This window comes from Hevea brasiliensis, chromosome 5, assembly GCF_030052815.1.
Source record: "Hevea brasiliensis isolate MT/VB/25A 57/8 chromosome 5, ASM3005281v1, whole genome shotgun sequence".
NCBI lineage: Eukaryota > Viridiplantae > Streptophyta > Magnoliopsida > Malpighiales > Euphorbiaceae > Hevea > Hevea brasiliensis.
Window position 1 is genome coordinate 20,011,173 of NC_079497.1, and position 21,874 is coordinate 20,033,046.

A 21,874-nucleotide genomic window follows, 5' to 3' on the forward strand; every position below is an offset into this window, starting at 1 on the left:
ATTTCAATGTTTAGATAATTAATATTTTAACAAACAAATTAAGAAAAAAAATACTTTTGAAATAATATAATTTTTTAACTTGTTATATAAATTCATAAATAAATTTTAATAAAGAAAATAAAATAAAAAAGCTCTAATATAATAAATAATTAAGTTTATATTTACTAATTTATCATTTTCTAATAATATAATTTGTGGGTTAATGAGTTAAAACAGGTTGGTGGGTAAAGATAGGTTTGGTGGCCTGGTAAGTCAAAAAGGATTAGTAAGTCACGGGTTGACACAAGACATAAATAATAAAACGTATCATAAATGTGTCAAATTAGGTTAGTGAGTCAATCCATAACACGACACAATTATTAGCGTGTCATAAACAAGCTGACATGGACACAAATAAGCCTAACCAAACCCTCTATTTTCGTGTCGTGTTCATGGTTGTGTCTAAAATTGCCACTCCTAACAAAGCCATTCTCTATCCATTCTTTGGAAATTTTCGCTAGTCAAGAAAGTGATTTTCATTGTTTTGCTATTTTTTAATGATCAATAAGGTAATTTGCACTGGCTCCTACTCATTATTCTCTAGGGCATCAATGGTGGAATGCTAAGTCTTTAATTTCAACATGGGTTGTTTATGAGGTATGGGTTTTACCCGGTTGTTATTATTTGTGTTCTTGAGCCTTTTCATTGCTTTTGCCAAATTTTTCATTCAAGGAAATTGCTTGGATATTCCCTATATCATATAGATATGATTTAACGTATCAATATTACCTATTTCATCAATTTGCCATTCATTTTGGGAGTTGATCTATACATGTATTCCTATAACCTATTGTTGTTCTGTTTTTATTATTAGGGACTAGATTGTTTTTTAGGTTTCTTTGGGCTTATTGTTCATGTTTGAATCTTGGTGTTGTGTTCCTTTATCAAGTTTCTCTTAATTTTTCCCTTTTTAATAATATTTTACTTATAAAAAAAATTGCGTGTCCAATTAAGGTTTTCGTTGTTCTTCTTAAAAAATTTCATTTTTTTAATTGATCCTTTTCTGTAATGATGTATTATTATTATCATCATGCTCAATTTTACTATTGTTCTAGTTATAGATTCTATTATCATTCTTAATATTACTTTGTCTTGTTTCAATATTAAATATTCATTTATACTTATGGTTTTTTTTTTTTATACTTTAAGTTGGTAGTAAAGTAATTTCATTGTCATGTTCAATTTACTTACCCATTTCTAAAATTTTAACCTTATATCTTTCTAGAGGAAATAATGAAGCAAAACTATGAACAAGATTTATGGTTTTGAGGATGAGGTGCAATCCAAATTGAGCGAGACATTTGTAGAACTATTTGCAGAAGTCTTTTGTTGTTTACCTTTGGCTCATATAATAAAAAAAATGGTTATTCCAATTTGCAAATGCATTTTTCAAGTTACAGAACTTGTGAAAATGGCAAAGAATGTCAAGACACTAACATTAACACATAATGAGTTTAAGATTCACATGGAGACTATGTCCTCCTCCTCTACACCTACCCTGGCCCCTGTTGTGATCCTAACCACCATCTTCATACTAGGAAACAAATCCATTTCCTCTACCCCTTGCCCTCCCTCTACCACAATGACCCCTACCTCTGTCATTTAGTGAGCCTTCTCCTTTATAATCACATTCTGCTAATCCCTTCACTAATTATGTAAGTAAAGGAGGCTGATACCCAAAGCAAATGCATCAAGCTCTTTCTTGGAAAAGGAGATCATAACCATTAAAACATGCCTTGTGGTTTCCAAAGGAAGTAGGCCTTCCTCAAGGGCTCCCATGTATCAGTTATGTTTGTGGGATCCAATTGTTATGATATGATAAAGCCAACAATTCTTCTTTTGATTAACTTCACTATAGTCACTTTTTTGTTGATGGCTCTTCCTATTGCTTCAACACAATCTCATTCGACCCTTTTTCTTGAAGCAGACTTGTGGCATATGAGATATAACTGTGCATCCTTTCTTGACTAGTAATGTGAATTTTATTCTCGTTAATTGGTGTATCCGCTTTCGTCTTCTCCACTCTATGGTTTTGATCTATCTTGAAGATTTGGAGATAAGTTTGCTCAGCCGAGAAAGAGCCCTCTTCTATGGCTTTGTTTTTTTTTTTCTTTTATGGCCTATCATGATTAGCTTCTTATTGTTATTATCTATCCTAATCTCTTATAACCTCTTCCAAAGTATAGTCTCATTTTAAGTGTATATATATCTCAATTAATGCAATAGAAATATCATCTTGGCTTGCTCATAATAAAAACAATGAGAAGGAAAAACACATATTTTGCAAAGTGAGAATTATTGAGTTAAAAAAAAAAACCAAATTTTGTGTGTGTGTGTGCTGAAAAGAAAAAAAAAATCTTTGTGAAGTTGTAAAATAAAAGCTTGACTTCTTTTTTTTTTTGTTGAAAGAGTAAGTTGCAGAACTTTAGTAGTGAAAGTTATTTCTGTTAATCTTAAAAGTTAATTTTTTTTTTACTATGTAGTGGCATTGATTATTAGCCAGGTAATGATGTCCAAAAGTGTTGTGTTGCCATATAATAAGTTGTCTATAGTGCCATGGCCTGGCCTTTCTAACATGGGTGAGACTTGGACTTTTGGTTTACTATAACAAAAGGAATAAGAAACATGCTTCTTCTTTGCTATTTCACTATTACATAATTATAATTATGTCATTATAAATGATATTTGCTATTTTCATTTTTATTGGTGTGTGTATTATTGTTAACTAACTCTCTTAGAGACTGGAGATAATTGGTCTTAAATGGAGAATTTTGGAGTTATTTGGTCCAAAAGTTAATTTTGGACTTATTTGATTTTTGATGAAAAGTTTAAGAGCTTATTTGAACTTATTTCTATTTTGAAATATTAAGAAATATGTATATTTCACCCTACTTCTAGATAAAAACATAACTATAAAATTAATAATTTTTTTGAATATCCTTGTAGCATTTATTACACTGAACTATAAATTGCCCAAATGTCTTTGTTTTGGCTTCTTCTTTACTGATGGTTTCTTAGTTTGGCAAGAGAGAAGTTTATGGATGGTATCATCTAATTAAAGAATGAATATTTATAAGATCTAAATGTGTGTTTGTACATTTTTATGGGTATATAGTGTTCAGTATCAATATTAAAAATAAAAGGGTGATGGTGCTTAGCTTTAAAGTATAAGCAATAGAAGTCTTCTCACTTTGAGTCCTTTTGGCTGCTTATCTCATAGCCTAATTTTTTCTCATGGTTGTTCACTTGAAGGCTATCTTTTCTTTTGCAAGTGATAAGACAAATTGTATGATGAATAATTATAAGGGAATTTATTTACCAAATAAAGCAATGGAAATTAAAGGAAAGGTTATGCTAACTACCTACTAGAATTCTACTATTTATTTCATTAGGTTTTGGTATGTTTCTCCACCTCATTAAAATTTAGCTAACGTTTCAAGGAACTCTTACTGTCTAAGGCCAATTGTTATTTTTTTTAATCAAAGATAGAAATATTCATTGGGTTAATTACATTAATCGTCCTTGAACTTAGTAAGTTATTTCATTTCTATTCCTAAACTTCAATTTGTTAAAATAAAATCCCTCAACTTCATTTTAATTGTAAAAACAATCCATCTTATCTCCTATAGTTGGTTTCCTAGTTACAACCTATCCCTTTCCTCTCTCTTCCCTCTCTCACCCTCTCATCTCTATATAAATTAAATTCAATTCATACACTGCACAAAGTCACGCAATTTTTTTTATATTTTTGTCTAGATTCTTGCTTAGTCTACTTAACTATCTTCATATTTGGAAGCGTTTAGTTAGTTTCTATATTTTCTAATATTTTAGCCCAAAAAAAGATTCAATCTTTTTGAATTAATCCCAATTGTCTTATTTTTGATTTAGTTTAATCTTGTTTTATAGGAAAAAGGAGTTTGCTTTAATTGACTTCTCTCTTAATGAGTTATTTCTTCTGTGTCTCTCTTTGATTTGTTTTAGTCCAAAATTACCTTGCTCGACTAAATAGCTTGATACCCATTGACCCAATTCCTAAATCATGATTTAGAATTCATGTTCTTGCGTTTCAAAGAGAATTTGATTGATTTCTTTTAATGTATCTTGGTCTCTGTATCTGAGAACAAAAGATATATAATTTTCTTGAATATCTCATTCTTGTTAATGGGCATGCATTTTCTTGATTATACGATTCAATTCTACTTAATTTCTCATTCTTACCAGCTCACAACCATCTAATGATAATAATTGACAAAGTTGCAAAAGGGTGGAAGTACTAGAAGACTATTGAGCCAAGTGCTATCTCCACCTTTTCTATTTCTATCTTGGAAGAATTCTTCTTTTAGGCCTTGTCTTCTATTTCTCCAGCTTTTAGTGTTGTTCTATTTTTTAAGGAACACAAGCTCTAAATACTTTTGTTCTTCCACCGAATGGTGATGGAAGGAATTTTCACTTAATTAAATTATTTAGTAAATACTAAATTTTAGAAAATATTATTATATAATTAAAGGGGCAAAGAGAATTATTCATTGATAAACTTAATTAAAGTTTAATAAAATTTAAATTAATAATAAATAATAATAAATTAATAAATAATTTTATTGATAATTAACTATTAATTAATTTAATGATAAAAATGAGAGAGAAAGAAAAGAGAAAAAAGCAAAGAGCAAAATAGTAATTTTCTTTTTGAGAAAAAGGAAAAACAGTATTTTTACTATTGTAGGTTAAATGGATTTTTTTGAAATATAGTTAAAGTTGAGTGATTTTATTGTAACAAATTGAAGTTTAGAGATGAAAATGAAAAACCTCTTAGGTTCAGGGATAGTAAGTGCAATTTACCCAATATTCATTTGATTAAAAAGGGCTAAAGCCCAAATACGAAAGCTTAAAGCCTAACCATTCAAGGCCCATGGCTCAAATTCAGTAAGCCCTAACTCTACCCTGTAACTAAATGCCATTAATAAGAAGGCCTAAGGCCCTAAAAACTAGCAAAACCCTAAAGGAGAAATCTATTCTCAACCCGAAAAGGATGTAGTAGTAGTACCCATCTTCACTACTGCAAACAATTGCACAACAAGGCTCCCAGAACTAGTGGCTTGTATGGCTAGGAGAAATCACCCTTAAGCCACCAAAGAGTTGTAAGGCATAGTAGTTGCACCCTAGATTAGAACCAAAGTTAAGGGCCAAGAGCAAAACAAAGGCCATGGGGCCAAAAGGAGCAATAATCGCCCCAATAGAGATTAGAGGGCGATTATGACAAGTATCATCGATGTCCCATTCATGCCATACCGTAACACCAAACCATCAAATGGAAATAATGATCCTCATTCCTTTGTCAAGACGATGACTACACCTGAATAAAAAAAAAAAAACCAATCCCTCACCATTTAGTACAATTCCTACAATAACCACACAAAAGCAATCAAAAGTTATTTACATCCCTATCACAAAGGGAGAGGTTACACCCATATTGGACGAAGGAGGAAGACCCACCTCCTACCCGAAAGGGTGTTAGTAGTATGCCCTAGAGCATATCATTTAGTATGTATCTTGTGCATATTTTTATTAATAAAAGGCATTTCCACTTTTTCGTTTACATAATATATTTATGTGTAATAGAAAAGGTCCATTGATATTTTGCTAAAAATATTATTCTTAAGTTGTTAAGAATATGAGTGACAATATTTCTGGCACGAAGTATCATAAATAGGTTCACAATCGAGGATACTTCATAATGAGGACATGACTTATCCAGAAAGATTGTATTCATGTTTGTTCCCAAGTTATTTATATGAGATATAAATAAGATGGAATGGTGAGTCTCATGCCATCTAACAAACATGATAGGCACTTATAAATGATAAGTAGGCCGAACCAGTGACACTTATGACAAGCACATGGAGTTTACTCTTGTCAATGTTTTGTCATAAATCATATCAGTGCATATAATCTTTAGACCTGAGATAGCACAGTTATCTTGTATATAGGTAGTTTGAGTTTGATACTGCTTTCATACTTGTACTGTGTATGGGTATATGGGCATGTGTTGGCTCCTACTAGTTATATATGGAGGTAGGTGTTGATCAAGATGGAATCTGTTCCTCTAAGTAAATAGAGATAAAATCCTATGTTCATTTAATTGTTCTTGATGTTTCAAGTTCCTGGCCAAGACAGATAAATTTATTCAGAAAAGAGTTTCTGATGAGAAAATCTTTTTAATCAAGAACTGGAATTAAAAGAGAACATAATATTCATAGCAAATGGAGTTTGACATAAACCATGACTCCAGCTTGAGTTGGGATTTTGTAATGAGAGATTCTAGTGCATGGTAACATATGATTATAGGTTCATTTGAGGTAAACCTTATTACTAATTGGGTGGCCATGGCATGCTATGCTAGGTGTTAACCATGGTCTATGAGGTTCATAAAATGATTTAGAGAAATCATTTATGGTAAGAAAGAGTTCTGATGATATTAAGAGTTGATATCATATCTCATTGCCAATTAGTGATGAGCCTAGTAAGTCACACACATACACAAGTTATCACCTATTTAAATATGATTTAATTAATTAATTAAAGAGTTTAATTGATTAATTAAATGGGTTTGGTTTGCAATTAAATTGCAAAGTCCCTAGCATGACTTGAAACCAAATCTAGATTATTGGATGTGTAGTATAAATTAAATTTATATTTAAAGTGTTTAAATATGAATTTAATTAATGAGAAATTAATTAATAGAGATTAATTAATTAATTTATATTTAATATAAATTAATTAGAAGAAGAAAATAATTATTTTGGGTTAAGAACTCAAAATTAAGACACAGGGGCATTTTGGTCATTTTGCAGTGTGACACGTGGCACCATGAGATGGTGACACATGGGATTACACATAAGCTTGCCAAATATTTTTTAATCATGTAAGATGATTAAAATCAAGATTAAATATAGGTTTGACACTTGGCACAATGTGACTGGGTCACTTAAACCTAGAGCTAATCAAAGGGTGACATGTGGCAAGGGTTTAATGTGTTAACCTAGCTATTTAAGTGTTGTTATGAGAAAATAAAACACAACCAGCAGCCACATTCGTTGGTCACGCCACTTTGAGGGTTTTTATCTCTTCTTCTTCATCTCTTATCAATTCAAAGAGATTAGCCATGAATCTCTTGAATTAAGAACACTAGAAATTGTTTCTAGTGTCCTGTTTACATCTCTAATCTCTTAAAAGGCAGAACTTGAATTTCTAATTAATAGAAAAGGCTTTAGAAGCTGTTCAAGGGCTGCCATAGGTGTTCTTGGTGTGGACAAGCTAGAGGGACAACATCCGTGTCCTCAAGACGAATCTCAAAGCGCAGACACTGCGATTGCATCAAGAGGTTAGTGTAATCATTCTTGATTTAATCTAGGGTTCTAAAATTAATCTGATTAATTTTAAAATCTTAAATGGCAAATACAGATCCAAAAACATATTAAAAGAGTTTTAATATGTTGTTTATCATTGAAATCAAATAGATAAAAATAAATCTTGCATGATGCATGTGACCCTAGGTGAAAATTTTTGAATTCAATGGTATAAACTTGTGTTTTTCACGCTTCCGTTCCTACAATTGGTATCAGAGCCACTATATTTGCCATTTAGATTGTTGATTATATATTTAATTGTGTGTTTGATCATGAGATCAAAAGTTCATTGCTGGTTGCAAAGCAAGTTGGCGGCATACTTGAAAAAAAACACCATCAATGGTGCGCATGGTTTGGCTTCCATGGGTGGTTTAAGGTTTGGCTTTTAATTCTGCAATTGTTGTATGATCTAAGGCCTATTCTTTGACTAATTAAAGTGTTTAATTAGTAGTTTTTATCACACAATTAAATTATTATTCAAATCAGAATTTTAAAAAATTGTTTGAATGTGATTCAAATCTGAATTTTAAAAGTTGTTTGAATGTGATTCAAATCTGAATTTTTAAAGTTGTTTGAATCATATTTAAATCTGATTTTTTAAAATTGATTGAATAAAATTCAAATCTGATTTTTTAAAAAATGTTTGAATGTGATTCAAATCTGATTTTTTTAAAAATGTTTGAATGTGATTCAAATCTGAATTTTTGAAGTTGTTTGAATGTGATTCAAATCTGAATTTTTAAATTTGTTCGAATGAGATTCAAATCTGAATTTTTAAATTTATTTGAATCATATTCAAATCTGTATTTTTAGGTTGAATATTAGTTATTAAATTTAATTAAGTCTTTAGGTTTTATTTAATTGTTAAATAGTGATATGCATGATGGATGATCATGGACTATAAAAGACCAATGTGATTGGATTTATTTTTTTTATGTTTCTTTGGGATTGTAAATTAATTAATTTATTTTAATTTATTTTGGGCATGTATTATTAAGTTTGTAATAATTTTTGGGTTGTAATTTCATTTATTTAAGTTCTTGTAAATTCGCCTTGGTATGCCAAGGATTACTATGTAATATTGGATTGCAAGAAGTTCAAGGAGGTCAAGAGCATTGGTGGGACCAGTGGGAGGAATTCAAGATCAAGTGTTGATTATGTACTCGTTCAGCAACTCTTGTAAAATGAATGAATGAAATGCACCTAGGAATGCCCTGATTCAATTCTTGGTGGCTCAGAATTGAATCCCTTAGAAAGTCCATTATCATACCATATTTACTGCTTATCCATGAATGCATGAGATGTATGGGAATGTATGCAATTATATGATATATGCATGCTAAATGGATAATGTGCAAAGTGAGACCTTAATAGTAAATAGAATGACCATAAAATCTTCCAAACAAATGATTAAGTTGGAAATGCTATAATTAAAGTAATTATAACATAGGCCCTCCATTGGGGCAATTATTTTAAGAAATTTTAAATAGTTGTACAAGATGCAATTTATTTAAGAGATTTTCTTAAGAATAATTGTTAAGCATGAGATGTTGTAAATATGTAAATGGTTTAGTGGCCAATATTGGATGTACCTGAGGACATTAAAATTATTTGCATAATTACTGGCTCAATGGGATCAACTTAACTAATGCAAGATAAGTCAATAATGGATGTACCTGAGATTTTGAGCATTAGAGGCTAGGTAAAGGATTGAACCTCACATGAGATGTGATGGGCAAAGAGTTGCTCACTTATAGTTTATTGTAATTCCAATAATGGATGTACCTGAGGATGATCAATAGAATTATAAGAATTCAATCACCCACTAGAAATCCATCCAACTAGGATTTCCGTTTTCTACTTTGGAAGTGTAGGATTCGCTAAGTTAGTGGGAGGACCAATTTGATTAAAAGACCATAATCATTTTGGTTAATTACATGATACATTTACTAATTAATCTGGTTATTTTCTGCAGTTAATTTTCTGATAATAATGAGCACAAAACAACCACCACCATCCAATATCCTTGCAAGCATACTTGATCGCAATAGGTTGACAGGACCTAATCATCGATTGGCTAAGAAATTTGAAACTTGTCTTGAACCTTGAACATATGGGATATGTTCTAGATTCAAATGTTCCTGGTCCCTTACCTCCAGAGGCCACTTAAGAGGAACATGAAACTTTGGACAAGTGGAAGGAGCATGATATGAGAGCTAAGTATTACATGCTTGCTTCCATGAGTAATGAGTTACAGAAGCAACATGAGAACATGCAGAGTGCGAGTGAGATCCTCCTTCACCTATAAGAGTTGTATGGTGAGCACAAAGAGAATGCTAGGTATGAGATATCTAGACAGCTATTCCGTATGAGGATGTCCGAGGGATGTAATGTTGGGGATCATGTCCACAAGATGATTCGGCTGATTGAGCAGTTGGAACATCTTGACTTCAATATGGATTTCCAACTACAGACGGATTTGATCCTTCAGTCCCTTCCTGAGTCTTTTGGGAATTTTGTGACAAATTTCCATATGACTCAACAGGAATGCACCTTAGCTGGTTTACTCAACATGCTGGTTATTGCCCAAAAGAATATGCCGGGCAATAAAGGAAAAGAGGTAGCTTTGATGCATCTTCTTCTGTTGGAAAGTCTAACAAGAAGAAGGGCAATAAGAAAAAGAAACCTCAGATTCTTGGTCCTTCCAAGAAAATAGCTAAACAGAAAAGGAAGACTAAAGCTGATGGAGGCAAAGGAAAGTGTTTCCACTGCCAAAAGGATGGGCACTGGAAAAGGAACTGCCCAGAGTATCTTGCTTCTCTGAAGGACAAGAAGGATACACCTTCGGAAGGTATGTCCATATCTTGTTATTTAGATTATGATGATACTCATAATTCATCTACCGCTTGGGTTTTAGATATCGTGCCGTTCTCACATTTCTAATGATATGCGTGAACTAGCAAACAAGATGGCGACTTGCGTTCTCAAGATATTAGAGTCCGGATTGGCAATGGCTCAACTGTTGAAGCTTTAGCCATAGGATCTAAATCTTTTTACATGTTTGGACATGTTTTGTGTTTGGATAATATTTTATATGTACCTGATGCTTTTAAGAACATCATTTCTATATCTAGTTTAACTAGAAATGGCTATGAATTTCAACATCGATGATGTTAGCAATATTAATTTTGGAAATAAATATGTTGGTTCGGGTTGTATGAATGATGGTCTTTATTATTTGGATAATAATGACAAACACAAATTGAATGCAAGTGATCTAAAAGAATGCAATGCCATGGTGAAAACCAACTCAAGTTCAAAATATATTTGGCACTTAAGGTTATGTCATGTTGCAGAAGATAGGATTGCAAAATTGGAGAAAATGGGGATTCTATCCTCATTGGGCTCTGAGCCTACTCTAACTTGTGAATCTTGCCTTCAGGGCAAAATGACTAGATCACCCTTTGTTGGACAGGGGCTAAAAGCTGAAAATATTTTGGAGCTTATACATAGTGATGTATATGGTCCATTTAAAGAAATGGCTAGAGGGGGCTTTCATTATTTTATTACCTTTACTGATGATAAATCAAGGTTTGGGTATTTGTATTTGATGAAATACAAACATGAATCTTTTGAAAAGTTCAAAGAATTTAAATCTGAAGTAGAAAATCAAACAGGAAAGAGTATTAAAGCTCTTCGATCAGATCGTGGAGGTGAATATTTGAGTACTGAATTTGATGAATACTTGAGAGAGCATGGCATTGTTTCTCAGCTGACTCCTCCAGGAACGCCACAGTTGAATGGTGTATCTAAAAGGAGAAATCGTACCCTATTGGATATGGTACGTAGTATGATGAGCTATACTGATATGCCAATCTCTTTTTGGGGATTTGCATTAGAATCAGCTTTGTATATTCTGAATAGGATTCCATCAAAATCAGTTTCTTCCACACCTTATGAGATATGGCATGGAAGAAAACCAAGTCTTAAGCATGTTAAGATTTGGGGTTGTCCAACTTATATCAAAAAGCTGAACACTGATAAATTAGAGACCAGATCAGAAAAAGGTCGATTTGTTGGATATCCAAAAGATAGTTTTGGATATTATTTTTATTTGCCTACTTCACAAAAGGTTGTGATAAGTAGAGATGCCATGTTTCTTGAACAACAGTTTGTTCAAGAAGGAGGCAAAGGAAGGCAAATAGAGTTAGAATTGGAGAATTTTGACCAACCAACAGATCAGATGGATATAGATCCATCTAGTCAACCAATACCCGTTGATGAAACATCTACAGCTGTTCCTCGTAGAACAACCAGGGTATCTCACCCACCAGTGAGATATGGTTTTCTTCATGAAGAAGAACAAGAGTTGTCTACTCATGAAGAAGTAGATCATGGAGATGATCCACTTACCTATGAAGAAGCTATATCAGATATAAACTCTTCAAAATGGATTGATGCTATGAAATCCGAGATTGATTCCATGTATAAGAATCAAGTTTGGGATCTTGTTGACCCACCTGAAGGTATTATACCTATAGGGAACAAATGGGTTTTCAAGAAGAAAATTGGTTCTGATGGAAAGGTAGAGACCTATAAGGTAAGGCTAGTAGCGAAAGGGTTTTGCCAAAGGCAAGGAATCGACTATGAGGAGACTTTTTCGCCTGTTGCCATGCTTAAATCAATTAGGATTTTATTAGCAATAGCTGCGTACTATGATTATGAGATTTGGCAGATGGATGTCAAAACAGCTTTTCTCAATGGATACATTGAAGAAAACATTTTCATGGAACAACCTAAGGGATTTGAATCCCAAGATGGTTCCAAGGTATGCAAGCTAAAGCGATCCATTTATGGGTTGAAACAAGCTTCGAGCAGTTGGAACATTCGTTTTGATGAAGCCATTAAATCCTTTGGTTTTATCAAAAATGAGGATGAGCCATGTGTATATAAGAAGGTTAGTGACAGTGCTATCACTTTCCTTGTCTTATATGTGAATGACATACTGTTGATGGGTAATGACACAAGTATGTTGACGACTATAAAGGTGGCAACCTATATTCTTGGGATTCGCATCTATAGAGATAGAGCGAAAAGAATAATTGGTTTATCCCAAAGTCTATACTTGGAAAAGGTGTTAAAGAGGTTTAACATGCTTGATTCCAAGAGAGGATTGTTACCAGTGAGACATGGTATCCATCTTTCTAAAGAGATGTCTCCAAAGACAATTAAAGAAAGAGATAAGATGGCCAGGATTCCATATACTTCGGCTATTGGAAGTTTAATGTATGCAATGTTGTGTACTAGGCCAGATATCGCATATGCTGTTAGTTTGACTAGCAGGTATCAATCCAATCCAGGTTTGGAACATCGATAGTCACAAGAATATCCTTAAGTACTTGAGAGAACTAAGGATTTATTCTTGATTTATGGAGGTGGAGACTTGCAATTGGATGGTTATACTGATTCTGATTTCCAATCAGATATCGATGATAGAAAGTCTACCTCTGGATATGTGTTCACTTGTAATGGAGGTGCAGTCAGTTGGAAGAGTTCCAAACAGAGCACGACTGCAGATTCCACTACAGAGGCTGAGTATATTGCTGCATCAGATGCTGCAAAGGAAGCTATTTGGATAAAGAAGTTCGTGATAGAACTTACAGTAGTTCCTTCCATTGAGTCAGCAGTTCCACTACACTGTGACAATAATGGAGCAACATATACAAAGCTAAGGAACCAAGGTCTCACCGTAAATCCAAACACATAGAAAGGCGCTACCACATTATCGGAGAAATAGTTAGGCGAGGCGATGTAGCCATGCAGAAAATAGCATCACCGAAAATCCGGTGATCCATTCACTAAGCCTATGTCACGCACTCGCTAGACCGACATCTTGAGAAGATAGGTCTAAGATATTGTAATGAATGGCTCTAGTGCTAGTGGGAGATTGTTAGTAGTATGCCCTAGAGCATATCATTTAGTATGTATCTTGTGCATATTTTTATTAATAAAAGGCATTTCCACTTTTTCGTTTACATAATATATTTATGTGTAATAGAAAAGGTCCATTGATATTTTGTTAGAAATATTATTCTTAAGTTGTTAAGAATATGAGTGACAATATTTCTAGCACGAAGTATCATAAATAGGTTCACAATCGAGGATACTTCATAATGAGGACATGACTTATCCAGAAAGATTGTATTCATGTTTGTTCCCAAGTTATTTATATTAGATATAAATAAGATGGAATGGTGAGTCTCATGCCATATAACAAACATGATAGGCACTTATAAATGATAAGTAGGCCGAACCAGTGACACTTATGACAAGCACATGGAGTTTATCTTGTCAATGTTTTGTCATAAATCATATCAGTGCATATAATCTTTAGACCTGAGATAGCACAGTTATCTTGTATATAGGTAGTTTGAGTTTGATACTGCTTTCATACTTGTACTGTGTATGGGTATATGGGCATGTGTTGGCTCCTACTAGTTATATATGGAGGTAGGTGTTGATCAAGATGGAATCTGTTCCTCTAAGTAAATAGAGATAAAATCCTATGTTCATTTAATTGTTCTTGATGTTTCAAGTTTCTGGCCAGGACAGAGAGATTTATTCAGAAAAGAGTTTTTAATGAGAAAATCTTTTTAATCAAGAACTGGAATTAAAAGAGAACATAATATTCATAGCAAATGGAGTTTGACATAAACCATGACTCCAGCTTGAGTTGGGATTTTGTAACAGAGAGATTCTAGTGCATGGTAACATATGATTATAGGTTCATTTAAGGTAAACCTTATTACTAATTGGGTGGCCATGGCATGCTATGCTAGGTGTTAACCATAGTCTATGAGGTTCATAAAATGATTTAGAGAAATCATTTATGGTAAGAAAGAGTTCTGATGATATTAAGAGTTGATATCATATCTCATTGCCAATTAGTGATGAGCCTAGTAAGTCACACACATACACAAGTTATCACCTATTTAAATATGATTTAATTAATTAATTAAAGAGTTTAATTGATTAATTAAATGGGTTTGGTTTGCAATTAAATTGCAAAGTCCCTAGCATGACTTGAAACCAAATCTAAATTATTGGATGTGTAGTATAAATTAAATTTATATTTAAAGTGTTTAAATATGAATTTAATTAATGAGAAATTAATTAATAGAGATTAATTAATTAATTTATATTTGATATAAATTAAGTAGAAGAAGAAAATAATTATTTTGGGTTAAGAACTCAAAATTAAGACACAGGGGCATTTTGGTCATTTTGCAGTGTGACACGTGGCACCATGAGATGGTGACACATGGGATTACACATAAGCTTTCCAAATGTTTTTTAATCATGTAAGATGATTAAAATCAAGATTAAATATAGGTTTGACACTTGGCACAATGTGATTGGGTCACTTAAACCTAGAGCTAATCAAAGGGTGACATGTGGCAAGGGTTTAATGTGTTAACCTAGCTATTTAAGTGTTGTTATGAGAAAATAAAACACAACCAGCAGCCACACTCCTTGGTCACGCCACTTTGAGGGTTTTTATCTCTTCTTCTTCATCTCTTATCAATTCAAAGAGATTAGCCATCAATCTCTTGAATTAAGAACATTAGAAATTGTTTCTAGTGTCCTGTTTACATCTCTAATCTCTTAAAAGGCAGAACTTGAATTTCTCATTAATAGAAAAGGCTTTAGAAGCTGTTCAAGGGCTTCCATAGGTGTTCTTGGTGTGGACAAGCTAGAGGGACAACATCTGGTGTCCTGAAGACGAATCTCAAAGGCGCAGACACGCTACAGTGCATCAAGAGGTTAGTGTAATCGTTCTTGATTTAATCTAGGGTTCTAAAATTAATCTGATTAATTTTAAAATCTTAAATGGCAAATACAGATCCAAAAACATATTAAAAGAGTTTTAATATGTTGTTTATCATTGAAATCAAATAGATAAAAATAAATCTTGCATGATGCATGTGACCCTAGGTGAAAATTTTTGAATTCAATGGTATAAACTTGTGTTTTTCACACTTCCGTTCCTTCAAAGGGGCAAAGGATAACCTCTAAATGGCAATCGAGTGAGACTTACTGTCGAGAACTAGAAAAAAAAATAGAGAGTCTTTCTTAAAAGTTGACAACTTTATATGGCAAAGATCAATGCTTATCAATAAGAGTCAGATAACACTTAAAAGTTCTTAAGCTCCTTCATCAAATATCTCAATTATCATTATTAAGCCACATTTATTGCATGCGTGGGCAAAAAATATCTTGTTTATGTTCAAAATTATCAATCCAATGTCAAATGGGAAAGTGCATTGGTCACTTTTTAGACTATGATGCATTTAGTCATTTCAAACCTTAATTCAAGCCCTATGCCACTACTTATCTTATCCTACGCGTTAGTTCAATATATATTTGCATATAACCTTAGTCACTAAATTGTTACAAAAAAAAAACTAAGAAATAACATGCAAATCCAAGTAATGAATTAGACCAAGTTTAGTCCTAGTTAATGATTTATAAGTCTTATTTGGCATTGAATTTTATATAGGGTATTAATTTCAGTCTCTGCTTAACCCTGAACAAAAATAAATTGAAATCAACAATTTAGCCAAGCGATACAGTTTGATTTGAATTATATTTTAAAAAAAGCGACAAAGAAAATGCAAAAAAGGTGTCATATGGATACAATGAGACTGAACTACTTAAAAACAAAATTAAATGCATTATTGAATTGGATCGAACCCAACCCTGAACTTTCCTGAATCAAAATTGGCTAGAGTTACCGAGAGATTGATCTAATTTTGATTCATTGCTTTTCTCAATGTTGAACCATCGATTTTGACCCAAAATGGATTGAGGAAAATTATAGAATATACTTATCACTTTTCATAATTTATAAAAGGATCCACATTTATGTAAGTAAAAAAAATACTAAAATTTAGTGCTTTAGGTATACTCAATAATTTCCGGTGATTGATGGGCAAGTCTACTCTAAGCTCCCCATAACTCTAACTTTTATTTAATAAGTAAAAATATATATAATTGCTAGCATGGGCATACTAATTTCAATAAAACATTTATATTTTATTAGTATGTTTAGATTTTTTATTAAAAAACATTTTTGTAAATTTAAAAAACCTATTTCAACTCGAGTAATTTTGAATAAAAAAGGCCTATTGGCTGAAAAATCCAAACCTTTACGTAGATTGCTCATTTTATCCAAATCTTTTAATTTTGGACAATTAATTCAAAACTTTTGAAATTGAATAAATTTTATCCAATTAACAAAATCCCAATTGGGGATCTTAACTTTTGTCACTTGGAATACCAAGTGACTCGATAAGCCACAATTTTTAATTTTTTTTTATTTAATTTCTCTCTCTCTCTCTCTCTCTCTCTCTCTCTCTCTCTCTCTCTCTTTATTGTTATTACACACTCTCTCTCTCTCTCTCTCACATGCATGATGTGTATATATATATAAGTCCTTAATTTCCTTCCTTGAAAAGTAACTTAATGATCCATAATGAAAATGCATTGAATGTATGTTGATTTTAGTTTTCCTTCTTCATATAATTGAAAAAACATATTAAATTCTCATTTTTATTGAAAATTTTAGCAATTAAGAATTTCTTCTCTCAATGTAACACCCTCACTTTAGCTAGTCCATGCATTCGACTGTTTCGGTGATCAATGTCTGTCCGAACAGTTAGAATGACTGGAACTATATGTAAACTAGAGTGAGGAGTCATAAATAATTCAAATAATGGTTAGAAAAATTAAGAAAAAATTTCAGAAATAAAATACAATGAAGTTAAATGAGCTGGTGTCCTGGTAATGGGTGACCCTGACGGGAAGTTGCTGTCTTCACAGCTAGTAGCCCTAAAACCGAGGAAAATTTCATGAAATAATTTTTGGAACTCCAGAGAAGGGTCATTGAGGTTTTGATGGCATTAGAATGCCAAGAAAATATTTAGAAAATTTTATCAATCGGTACAGACAATTTTAGTCTGTTAAGCAAAATGAAGGGCATTTTGGTCATTTCGTCTACAGAGATGATTTTTTGCCAACTTGTCCAGTTAAATAAAAAATTTTTATGACATAAAATATTAATAAATATTGCTAAAAATTAAAGTAAAATGAGTAGAAAAGAAAAGAAAAGAAAAATGAAAGTAAATGAGACTTATTACATCATACATGTGTCACCATGATGCAATAAAAACCCCATAGCCAATCACAACCCAACAAGCACTCATAAATGAATTTAAAAAGAGATAAATGAAAAATAAATTTGCTCATCTCCTTAACCAAATTCGGCAACCACTCCCATCTCTCTTAACCTCCATTAAAACTCTCTAATCTCTCTCTTCTAAGCCTTAATTTTTCACCACAAAACCCTAAGTTTCTTTCATTAAACCTTGTCAATTCCTCTTGGGAGAGTGTTTGGCAGCCTAGAAAAAGAAAGAAAGTGAAGGAAACATTAAGGATTAACCAAGAGAAAATTCTGCTCACACAAGGTTAGTGCAAAAAACAAGTTCTCATCCTTCTTTAATCTTTGTAAGCAAGCTAAATAAAGTAGAAATTGCATGAAATCAAAAGAAAACCATGAGTAAATGGAACCTCTAAATGTTGGAAGCCATGAGAAAGTTTGAGAATTGTTGGTTTTTACTGAAATTAAGTGGTTATTTATGTTATTGATGAGTATAAATAATGGATAAAGTGATTGGTATGAGTTTGGTGTGTGTATGCCATGAATTAGAATTTTGGAGTTAGGGTTTGGGGAAAATTTTGGGTTTTGCTCATGTGTTGGTGAATGGAAGTCCTAATGATCAATTAGTGACCATTTGGCTGTGTTTGATGAGAAATTAAAGCGAATTGTGGCTTTGGATTTGAGGTTGGGTATGCTGCCTCATTGGACCTGCAGGGCTGGATGTGAGTCTAGCAGGTTTGGGCAACTATAACTTGAGTTGTGTAGGTTCAACTGGTGCAAGGCCAATTGGAAATGAAACTAGACATATAATTCCACAACTTTGATGAAGAAACTTTATCCAGAAAACAAACTTCGAATACCCTAAAAACTGACCAAATCTGGGTAACTAATTCTGGACCTGATAAAAGTGACCAAATGAACAGTGTTTGTTCATTTTGCCATAACTCAGTGTAGAAATATCCAATTGAGCTGAATTTTATATCAATGGAAAGATTAGACAATTTAAGAAAACTTTCATGAGGACCATAACTCTAAATTTGTGACACACCTTACCCGTCTACAGTATAGCCGAGCAAGATATGCCACACAGTGGACCGGAACACAATATTTTATCTCAATTATTTTTATCCTTTCTTAATTTATTTCTTTTTGGTTATGAAGTGAAATTTGTGAAATTTGTCTCATTTAAGTCATTTATTGAAATTATAAATTCATTTGAGTTCCAAAAATTTTATAGAAAATCCTACAGAGTACCGGCTAAAAATAGATAAAACAGTTCTTCGGAACCTGTGAAAAACACTTCTAATACATTTCTCATCATTCTCAAACTCCATTATATCAACATAATCTCAATATTTCTCAACTATTTTTAAAAAATTCTTCTATTTTTCATTCATTCATTTCACATGATAATCATGTACAAATCATAAATAAATACTAAATTTCCATTTACAAACTCAAATTACAAATATTTGCATTAATACCAAAATATATTACATGAGTTTCAACTATACATGAAAAAATAAAAGTTTAATTACAAAATACAAACAGTACAAAATACCAAAATGGGACCTAGTGTCTTACCAATGCACTATAGTCTATGAGGTGACACGAACACTATGAAGATCTGTATACAAGTCTCACCTAATCTGTGGTCTACTGGTGTAACACCCTCACTGTAGCAATTCCGTACATTCTACTGTTCTGGTGACCGGTGTCAGTCCGAACAGCTAGAACATCTGAAAAAATATTTAGACTAGAGTGAAAAGTCATAAATAACTCAAATAATAATAAGAAAAATTTAGGAAAAATTTTAGAAATAAAATACAACCAAGTTAAATGAGTCGGTGCCCTAGCGATGGGTAAACCAGTGAGAAGTTGCGGTCTTTGTAACTAAAAACCCTAAACCCAGGAGAAAATTCATGAAATAATTTTTGGGACTCAAGAGAAAAGTCATTGAGGTTTCTATGGCATTAGAATGCCAAGAAAAGGCTTAGAAAATTTTTTCAATCGGTACAGAAGATTTTGGCTAAATAAGCCAAACAGATGGCATTTTGGTCATTTCGTCTTCAGAGATAATTTTTGTCCTACTTGTCCAGTTAAATAAATAATTATTATGATATAAAATATGAATAAATATTGCTAAAAATTTAATTAAAAATGAGTAGAAAAGAAAAGAAAAGAAAAATAAAAGAAATTAGGAATTATGACATCACATGATGTCATTAAAGCACCCCTACCCAATCATATTGTGACACATGTCCATAAACCACTTAAAAAGCATAAAATGGGCAGAAATTAAAGAGAAACAAATTAGTTTCATCTTCTTTCTTCAAAGTGCCGAAACCCATTTCTCCTTCCACCTCTATGGATGCTCATCCTTCTCACTAGATTTCCTTGTAAATATACCATAAAATTCCTACCTTCCTTCATAAAAACTTGATATTACATCTTGAGCAAGTGTTTGGCTGCCAAGAAAAGTCAAGAAAGTGAAGGAAAAATTGAATTTAGTTAAGGGAAAATTTTACACACAAAGGTTAGTGCACTAAACCTTCTTCCTTTCTTTCTTAACTAGTTGAAGCATGCTAAATTAAGTATAAATTTTATGAAATTAAAAGAAAAATTAGAGTATGTGGGGACTGAAATTTTCAGCAGCCTTGGTGACCATAAGGTCTTGATTATTTTGATTGACTTTACTTTGTTTAGTGATGATGATTAAGGATACTAAGTGTATTAGAAGTTGAATGAAGTGTGTTGCATAAATTGAAATTATTGGAGTTAGGGTTTGGGCACCAAAATTTAGATTTTTGTTTATGTATTGATGAAAAAAGGTTATAATGGTTAATTAGTGACCATTTGATGAAGTTTGACCCTAAATTGGAAGTAATTATGGCCTTGAAATTAAAAGTGGTATGCTGCCCCCATTGTGCCAGAATACTGGACTTGAGTCTAGTATATTCCTAGGGTTATAACTTGAGCTATGTTACTCCAATTGGTTCAAGGCCAATTGAAAACGAAACTAGACATAAAATGGCATAACTTTGATGGAGAAATCTGGCCCAGAAAACCAACCTAAGTTGCCATAAAAATTGACCTAATCTGGGTGATTAATATGCTGTCCCTGGAAATTGACCAAATGAACAGTGTTTGTTCATTTGGTCATAACTCACTGTAGAAATATCCAATTAACCTAAAATTTATATCAATAGAAAGCTTAGACAATTTAGGACAACTTTCATGGGGGACACAACTCTAAATTTTGACCAAAACTTAATGAAATTGCCCACTAAACTCAGGACACCAAAACTGCCAGAATGGATTCTGCCCAGAAATTCTGGGTACTGCCCTATCCGGCCAATTATGGTATTTAGGCCATAACTTGAGCTACAAAAATCCAATTTGAGTGATTCAAAAATGAAATTAAAGAAGACACATAAGGGAATAACTTTGATGAAGAAAATTTTGCCAAATTTTTACTGTAAGACCAATGGAACAATAAACTTAAGGTATGAAATCTGAAAATTTTGAATAACATAAAATAAGCTTTGAAATAGAATTGGCAACCAATGCCAACAACTTTAGAATACAAAATGTGGTATGTTGATGATATTAGAACCAATATACCTATTGTCTATGAAAAAGTCAACATTTTAGTTGACTAATGGAATGAATAGTAACCACTAAATTATGTGAAGTAGAAAAACAAACTATAAGAACCATTGTAGTTGTTAATATAGGATGTGGTAGGTAAATTGTGAATGGTCAAATGAGTAGCTATGAAGCACGGAAACGGCACTGGGTCACGTTTCCCAGTCTCGGAAACGTTTCCGACGAGGAAACGAACGGACACAGCCCGAAAACTTTTCCGGGCCATTTTCGAAAATATTGAAAATCGAAAACGCGTTTCTGGCAACGGAAACGTGTTTCTTTAAAGAAAATTAAAAAAAAAAGGGTAGGTTAAAATCGATTACTTCACAACATTCAGCAACAGAAAAGGAAGAAGAAGAAAAAGAAAAAGAAAGAGAGTACCTTCAACAGTAGTCCAGTCGGCAACGTCGCAGCGCAGGTAAGAATCGCAGCCCTTTCTCTTCTTTTCTCTCTGATCTGCCATATTCACTCTTTGATATGCTCTCTCCATTCTTATCAACAGAAGAAGAAGAAGAAGAAGAAGAAGAAGAAGAAGAAGAAGAAGAAGAAGAAGAAGAAAAAG

General features: G+C 32.5%; 1 pseudogene; it reads right to left on the reverse strand.

Annotated features, from left to right (window-relative positions):
• Window positions 1–1,573: 1,573 nt before the first annotated feature.
• On the reverse strand, window positions 1,574–21,775 carry LOC110653956 (uncharacterized; annotated as a pseudogene).
• Between the last annotated feature and the right edge of the window lie 99 nt (window positions 21,776–21,874).